The sequence below is a fragment of the Eptesicus fuscus genome, chromosome 7 (assembly GCF_027574615.1).
Source record: "Eptesicus fuscus isolate TK198812 chromosome 7, DD_ASM_mEF_20220401, whole genome shotgun sequence".
Classification (NCBI taxonomy): domain Eukaryota; kingdom Metazoa; phylum Chordata; class Mammalia; order Chiroptera; family Vespertilionidae; genus Eptesicus; species Eptesicus fuscus.
Window position 1 is genome coordinate 48,961,804 of NC_072479.1, and position 9,240 is coordinate 48,971,043.

General features: G+C 37.5%; 1 pseudogene; it reads left to right on the top strand.

Annotated features, from left to right (window-relative positions):
- The first annotated feature begins 8,551 nt into the window (after positions 1–8,551).
- Positions 8,552–8,934, top strand: LOC103292556 (60S ribosomal protein L31-like; annotated as a pseudogene).
- The last annotated feature ends 306 nt before the right edge of the window (positions 8,935–9,240 follow it).

Genomic DNA, 9,240 nt, shown 5'->3' on the forward strand with positions numbered 1-9,240 from the left:
GGGTTTGGACAAAAGCCTTTATCAAATATGTTGGCCACATTCATCATCATCTCCTTTTGTATTATTTAATTTTTCCAACTACAGTTTACATTCATATTATTTTGTATTAGTTTCAGGTACACAGCATCTTCTATGTCAGTGTTTACATTATGGTCTGAGGCATCCCTATAAATGGATTTTGCTTAACAAATTTTACTACTGTTGACTGTTTCAGTTATAAATTTCTAACACTGTGAAATTATTAAATGGGACTCTTTAAAAAGAAATAAAAAATGCCTATTTAATGAGACCATTGAAATGTACAATGCCATATTCTCTTAGGTGCTTGGTAATTATAAGCATAATTGAACTCAATCAACATTTGTGGGTACTTTTATTACATAATTTATCATAGTTAGTCCCATTTTAAATTTATTTATGGCTCCTTGATTATATTAGGGAGCAAATTTTTGTTCTTTATATTATCTAGTGCAGTGCTTTGCCCATAGTGGATGTTTGTTAACTGTGTTAGAAGTTAAGCCCTTTTACTTTTATAGAGTGTAATGGTGGAGAAGCAGAGAAACAAGAGCTCCTCTGAGACAGTGGATATTTGGCAATTAATTTACATCTTGGTGTGCCATTGCTTAATTTGTGAAGTTATATTTAAGGTAGAGGTTAACTCAATTTTAGTTTAGAGCAGAAATTAAAACACTAATATAAAAATTATTATAAAACAAATTAAATCATAGTAGGAATGAAAAATATAAAGGGAAGTTTATATGTGGAGCAATAATTGTGCTTGCCTTTTTCTCACTGCTGTTTCTGCATGTGGTGTATATATGTGTGAATTTGTATGTGTTTCAGTTAGTCAAAATAGATTTTTAAATTGCTATGGTGAGGGGAATGGGAATGCTTAGTTGTCAGAAAAAATCATCTTCATGTTTCTCTCTTTTATAATTATCCTAATTATATATGACAAAATTAGCAACTTCAATTTCTACTGTGCAAGATTTTCTTTCATTTACAAAAGTATTGTAACTAACTAACATCAGAATTTTGGCATAGTTTATTTTAGAATCACGTAATAACAATTTTCTATAACTAGAGATTAATACCTGAAGAGTAAATAATTCATTAAGTGTCAAAAAAACATAAAGTTAGATTCTTACCTCACACTATGTAGAAAAACAACAACAACAAAGGGATTAAGGATTTAAATGTCAAAAGCAAAGCTTTGAAAACTTAGTAATAAATATAGATGAATATATTTTAGACTTAGAAGTCAGGAAGTATTCCTTAAAGAAGACATAAAACATGTTGACTATGAAAGATAAGACATAAATTTCACTATATTAAAATTAAAAACTTCATCAAGAAACCACTTAGAGAAGATGAAAAGTTTACAAACTAGGAGAAGATATTCACAATATACCCAACTGTAGAAGGATTGATGTCAAGAGTATAAAAACATCCCATAGAAATCAGTAAGAAAAATGGACAAAAGTCCTTAATAGACATTTTACAGAAGAGAAACTCGTGACTAACAAACATATGGAGATATATTCTTACTTCATATCATATCTGTTACTAATCATGAGAATGCAAGATAATAATATACTATCACTTTATACTTTTCTTTTGGCAAAAAAATTAAAAGCCTGATAATATAAATTGTTGGAGAGGATATAGATCCACTAGATGTTCATTGCTAGTCAGAGTGCAAATTGGTGCAATCATTTTAGAAAATGAACGTTTTTGGAAAAATGCATATTCAAATATCACGTGACTCAGGAAATCCACTGCTAGGTATTTAATACAATTCATTTATAGGTACAACAGAAAACATGTTCAAAGATGTTCATTTTGGTGCTATTTAAGCAACTACCTGGAAACGGTCCAAATGAACATCAGTAGGAAAGTGGATGATTTAACTGTGGTATACTCACAATAAAATATAACAGCTGTTGGGTGAAGTACAGCATTTACAAATATGAATGCATCTTAGCAATGTTATGCTAAGTAAAAACAAAGCAAAGCTCAAAGTTAAAACAACAGAAATATCTCTTAAAATACAGATAGATGTAATAATTCTGTATACCAAGGAAGTTAAAAAAATGATGAATATGGAATGCAGTATAGTTAGTGCCTCAGATCTGGGAATCAAAAGGAATGTCATATGATGTGACCATGAAGCTGAACATAGGTTGTGTGTAATCAGAGTCCTCTTGTGTTGACATAGGCTATATTATGTTACAGTTTTTATATTATTTATAAATGCAATTTTATATCTATATACTAGTACATAAAAGCCTGAGTGACTGGCCAACTGGCCAGTGACTCTGATGTGCACTGACCGAGCTGCAGTCACTTGGCAGCAGGGGTTCTCGGGTGACACACTTGGACCCAGAGAGGAGGGAGCCCGATTCTGGTGTGCATCTCCCAAGAACTGCTCTCTCGCAATCTGGGACCCCTTGGGGGATGTTGGAGAACCGGTTTCAGCCTGATTCCTGCAGGCCAGGCCTAGAGACCCCACCAGTGCACAAATCCGTGCACCAGGCCTCTAGTGTTACATGAAAAGCCATTTTTAAGCTCATTCTCAGATTATCTGTGTCTATCACGTAAAAAAGGAAACATAAGAATCATTCTACTCCATTTTCTTGGTGCTCATTTTTATTATATTTGATCTATTTTTCAAAGAAAAAAAATTAAGGCAATATATGAGACCAATTTTCACTGCAAAAGTATTTAAACCCCAAAGATGTGTGGTTTTGGGTTGAATACTCTGGGTCATGTATGTGGAATATTAGAGATAAATATTTAATTTTCTAAAACTGCATTTCCTAAATATACACAGTTTTTTTGTATTTTGAAAATAAAATTGGAAGCATCTTAGAATAGCAAAATTAAATCTATTATGAGTTACTGTAAATATAATACAATACAAATATTAGGTGACATATACAAGATTCAAAACAAGCACAAGAGCTAATCAATAAAAGGGATAGAAATTTCAGCTTACAAAAATAGCTGGCAGTTTTAAAAATAGGAAATCCTATTTTGTAATGAAACTCAAAATATCCTAATATATAAAAACCCAGGGTTCGTAATGAACAAAGGCTCGACTGACTGGAAATCAGTCTTGCAAGTCAGTGCTGGGTTGCCGTGGTGACCTAGCACTGACTGCCGAGGGGGCTGTGGATCAGGCCTGGAGAGAGGCCTGGACAGAGAAGTCTGATCTGTAGCCTCCATGGCAGCTGTTGATCAGCCCTTGCCTCTCTCTTTCTCTCTGGGCCTGGCCAGCAGCCATGCCTCTCTTTCTCTCCGGGCCTCCACGGGGGCTGCTGATCAGCCCTGCCTCTCTGATCACGCCTGGAGATAGGCTTGGAGATGCTGACTGGCATAGAAACCGACCATTCAGAACCAAATCTGGGTGAAGTGCGAGGAGTCAATGGCTGCCTAGGAGGCGGAGCTTTTGATGTTGACTGGCATAGAAACTGAACAATCAGAACCTAATCTGGGCGAAGGCAGAACCTAAGGTGGGGGCTGAGGATAGGGTTTTAAGGGCAACAGCTGTTTTATGTAAGGTGTAAGAAAGCTGTTCAATTTTTTAATGACTGGTTTTATAGTATAGTGCATATGGCTGGCTATCAGTCCAGATATAGGGATTATATATTTTTGTCTGCTAAGAGCATCTCCTCCTGTTGAAAAAAGTACCCCCCCCATTTAATCAATCCTATCCTATATAATCTATCTATACTACTAAAAGGGTAATATGCTAATTAGACTGGGTCGACTGGCCATCTTCTGGATGTCCGACTTCCTTCTAGACAAAGCCATGGTGGTGGGGGCCGATGCAGAGAGGGAAGATGGGGGCAAGATCAGGCCGGCAGGGAAGGGCCATTGGGGGTGATATCAGGCCGGCAGGGGAGGGCAGTTAAGGGCGAAATTAGGCTGGCAGGGAAGGGCAGTTGGGGGCGAGATCAGGGTGGCAGGGGAGGGCAGTTAGGGGTGATCAGGCAGGCAGAGGCAGTTGGGGGCGAGATCAGGCTGGCAGGGGAGGGCAGTTAGGGGCAATCAAGCAGGCAGGTAGAGAGGTTAGGGGCGATCACGTAGGCAGGCAGGTGAGCAGTTAGGAGCCAGCGGTCCCAGATTGCGAGAGGAATGTCTCACAGGGATTGGGCCTAAACCAGCAGTTGGACATCCCCCAAGGGGTCCCCAATTGGAGAGGGCGCAGTCTGGGCTTAGGGAATCCCCCCTCCCCCATGCACAAATTTCATGCACTGGGCCACTAGTTTATTCATATTTGTATTAGTTTGCTAGGGCTAACATAAGAAATTATTATAGACTGGCCCTGGTCCGGTGGCTTGGTTGGTTGGAGCATCCTCCTGTCACCAAAAAATTTGCAGGGTCTATCCCCAGGCAGGGCACATACCTAGGTTGCAGGTTTGATCCCTTATCAAGGTGCATATGGGAGGCAACCAATGGATGTTTCTATTTCCTATCAATATTTCTCTTTCTCCCTTCTTCTCTCTCTAAAAATAAAATATCAAAACAAAACATATCCTTGGGTGAGGATTAAAAAAATTATTATAGACTGGATGGCTTAAACAATAGAAATTAATTTTTTTACAGTTCCTAAGCCTAGAAATCCAAGATCAAAGTGCTGGCAGATTTGGTTTCTTTTGGAGCCTCTCTCCTAGGTCTGCAAATGGCCATCTTCTTGCTGTGTCCTCACATGGTCTTTCCTCTGTGTGGCCACATCTCCAGCCTCTTTTCTTTTTATAAGGACACCAGTCATATTGGATTAGGATTCCACCCCACTGGCCAATTTTAACTTAATAGCCACAGGATAGAAATCAGACATAACCCTGTGAAACCAGGACTGTGGGGGAGGGCAAGTGAGGGTACATGAGGGGATGCATTTTTAAATGTAACAAGATGATATTTCATCACATGGATATAAAAATGTCAATATACAAAAAGTGGTGTTTCTTGATCACCTGAATTTATGGTCTGTGATTTGGACCTGGAACTGTACTTTTTAAATATTTTATTTAGTTACAACAACCTCTGCTAACAAGGACTGAAAAAGATTGAGCTGCAGTATGGCTTGATCCAAGGCTAAAGACTCATGAACTGTAAAATCTTTCCAGAGCTCTTGTAATATGCTGTCATAAATTAAAAAAATAAAAAAACAAAACAAAAACAAAAACCAAACACCCCAGTACAGTGTGAAATACTGGCCTTCTGCAATATCATGAAGATGATCTTATATATAAACTTGGAAAGTGGGGGCCTGGGGAGAAAAGCATACACAATCTTGGTGCAAATGTAAGCTAACTCTTGTTATTCAATTTGATGACGTTCTGGTCAAAATGAATTTAATTTTTTCTTTTAGACTTGAAATAAAAATAAAATGGGAAATAGCAAAATTTTAGGGGGGAAGGAATTACTCCAAGTCAATACTAGTATTTTGAGACAGTAGTTAAAAAGAAAGGTATTGTGTTATTTATAGAAATTAGCCTTAGCCTAAATGACCTAAATCATACTGCATTTCAACCAATCCATAATTAGATCAGCCCACGTTCAATTAAATGATGCCCTTGAATTAGAATATGTCCTATATCAGAACTATGACATGTTATTAATAAAAATAAAGTTCTTGCAGAAATCTTATAAATTAATAAAAATAAAGTACTTGCAGGGACTCTTAAGAGTTATGAATCATACCAAGAAAAACAACTTGTATAATTACGATAGTGACAAGTGATATAAACATGCCTGGTAATGTTAAGTAGTGGTTAAAATTCTGAGCTTTGGATTCAGATCAACTCTGATTCAAAAGCTGGCTCTACCACTCGGCTGGTGTGGCTCAGTGGTTGAGTGTCGACCCATGAGCCAGGAGGTCACAGTTCAATTCCTGGTCAGGTCACATGGCCGATTGCAGGCTCAATCCCCAGTGGGGTCATGCAGGAGGCAGCTGATCAGTGATTCTCTCTCATCATTGATGTTTCTATTCCTCTATCCCTCTCCCTTCCTCTCTCTGAAATCAATAAAAACATGTTTAAAAAAATGCTGGCTCTACTGTCAAGTGTCTGTGTGAACCTGGTCAATGTACCTGGCTTTTTTTAAAAAAAAAAATAGAGTATATTTTACAATTCCATAATATTTTACACATTAAATCTGATCACATATTTAATGTGCCTGGCAATTGTCATAATTTATGTTGTTATTAAAAATTTTACTAATTGGAGGTTTTTAGCAGCCTGACCCATGATATAAAATGTTGTTTTTTTTGTTGGCTTAACCATATATGTTTAGTTATTGAGTCATATGATTTCTGCATTTCCTAAATAATTTAATTTTATTACACATTAGAAATTATTGATACACGATAAAAGCTTTCCTATGGCTTTTCACAAAGTACAGCTAAAAATACATGAAAATATAGTGAATAGAAGAATGAATTCTTTAGGCAATACTCTTTATGACTTCTGAAACAAAATAGGAAAAAGAGAAGGAAATTTTAATGGCTTCTGGCAGATATTAATAACAATAATAATGTCATAAATACTACAGTAATGTCTATTCTAACTTTCTTATTTTAGTCATTCAGGCGATTTTAACAAAATAAGCCAGTGAGCTTTCATATTTTAAAGAGGAGGTTTTGTTATGAATTTTCTCTGAGGGAAGTATAAGTGCACAAGAATTAAGAAGTTCATTAATATCCTAATGAAATAACTCTTCTTTCAGGCCTCCTATTTCAGTTTCCTCTTCCAATAAAAGCCTTACTTAAGAAACAAATTTGTTTCATTAAGTCAGAATTCTGAGTGTTGAGATTCCTAGACTAAAATAAAGAAAACATGGTTTTAAAAAGTCTTCATAATTCACAGTTTAATTTTTGTTTTTGAGATAGATTATGACTTATTTGGAAAAATAATGTGCAAGCCAAAGTTAGGATTCTGGTGGCATTTATTTGAGGTTCTCTTTGTTTATTCTTTCTTTGTTGCCTTTTGCCATTTTGAAGAAATGATGTCTATCTTTTTCCCTAGTAGCTTTATTAACTCTCATTAGTCCTTTTCTCAACACTCTTTTTTTAAACTCATAGATGCAGAGAACAAACTGATGGTCTGCAGATGGGAGGAGGTTGGGGTGGGGCTGGGTAAAAAAAGGAAAAGGGATTAAGAAGTACAAATTGGCAGTCATAAAAATAGTCGTGGAATATAAAGCACAGCATAGGGAATATAGTCAATAATATTGTAGTAAGTATGTATGGTTAACATCAGAATGTTAATGGTAAATGGTGCCAGATGTTAGACCCCAGTCCTTGAGCTTTGGCTAAGAAAGAATTCAGAGCCAAGACTCAAATACAAGTGAAAGTTTATTTAGAAAGTCACAGAGGTAGAAGAAGTGAGCCAGCTGGGCTGTGTGGATTCCAGAGACAAGTTACAGAGGTGAAAGAAGGACCCTTGGAGCTTAGGAGAAAGAGAACAAATATATGCGCCGTGAGGGAAGAAAGGGAGGAAAGGCATGGGAGTACTCAACAGAGAGCTTGGTCTTTCATCTTAAGGGCTTTTAACTGGAGATCTCAGGGGATGGTCTCAATAGAACATTCATCAGCTTTCCGGGTGTGTTTCCTCTGGGTTGTGGTCTCCACTGATTGGTAGGTACCAGGGCAGGGGATCATTAGTCATTGCAGCTGGTCCTGATGTCAGCCATGGTGCTGCCCCACCTGGCCTTGCTGCTTTTCTGGGCCTAGAGCTGAACAACTGAGGCCTAGATGTTATCTTTAGGGCTTAATGCTTAAAAGAGGAGTTCAGCAAAGGCTTGTATGGGAGTCCTATTCTCTGGCCCCCTTGTTCCTCCTCTAAGGGGGTCTATCACATGACTAGCAACGTCTCAGGAGAGGAAAGGTCAGGGGAGGGTCTGAACCATATGACCAGCAATGTGAAAGGTCAGGGGTTCTAAACAGCATGACCAGTGATATGTTAGGGGAGGAAAGGTCACTCTGGGGACAAAGTCCCAGCCCAGTTTTGCTCATTATTAGGCACCCAGGGCTTCCTGCTCTGTTGACCTCCTATACCTAGCCTATTGTTTCTACTCTGCTCAGGTCTCTCTAACTGCCTACTATATCAAGATGGATAGTCTTATTGGGGTGATCAGTCATAAAGTATATTAATGTTTAATCACTATGTTGTACACCCAAAGCTAATATAGTATTGTATGTCAACTAAATAAAAAAAAGAAAATATCATTCATTTTACACTTTAGCCTGAACTACAGTGACATAAATTTTTGTTTTGCTTTAAACTTTTTATGAATTAGTTTTATTACTGGTGAATTTTAACAGTATAAGCATATGAAAGCAAAAATCAATACATGAAGAACATTAAGAAAGCAGAATGTTTCTTGTTAGGGATTTTGTCTTGACCTCTGCCAATGAGGGGAGCAGCAAAGAGGGAGATAGTGAGTTAGTAAAAAAAAAAAAAAAGGGTATCGGTACTTGCAACCCTGCTTATTCCCCCCCTCCCCAGTACCTCCAGCTGTTTCTTTCCAACATGGGCAGGGTGTAATGGCTCTTGCAAAGAAGGGTGGCGAGAAGAAGAAGGGCCATTCTGCCATCAATGAGGCAGTGACCAGAGAATACACCATCAACATTCACAAGCACATCCATGGAGTGGGTTTCAAGAAACATGCCCCTCAGGTACTCAAGGAGATCTGGAAGTTTGTCATGAAGGAGATGTATGCATTGACACTAGGCTGAACAAAGCTATCTGGGCCTAAGGAATAAGGAATGTCCTATACCGTACCCGGGTACAATTGTCCAGAAAATGTAATGAAGATGAAGATTCACCAAACAAGTTCTACACGTTGGTCACCTATGTACCTGTCACCACTTTCAAAAATCTACAAACAGTTAATGTGGAGGAGAATTTACTGCTGATTGCCAAATGAAGTTATAAAATTGCAAAAAAAAAAAAGAAAAAAAAAAAAAAAGAAAGGGTATCATTTCTTGAGAGAGTTTTTACTAGAGCCAAAAGGTAGCAGTGAACCTTTGAAAATAGAACAGTCTACAGTAGTAATTGAAGGTCTTTTACAAGTCCCTTCACTGTTGCTGCTATTCCTGACAGTGAAGCTATTTTAACTTTTAATTCGCTGAAAGGCAAATAAGGCAGCTGTCTTCACAGTAGGAAGTTAGGGGTGAGTGTTGGAGAAACAGCTTCTCCTTTCATGTAAATTAAAGGAGAATATACTAGAGAA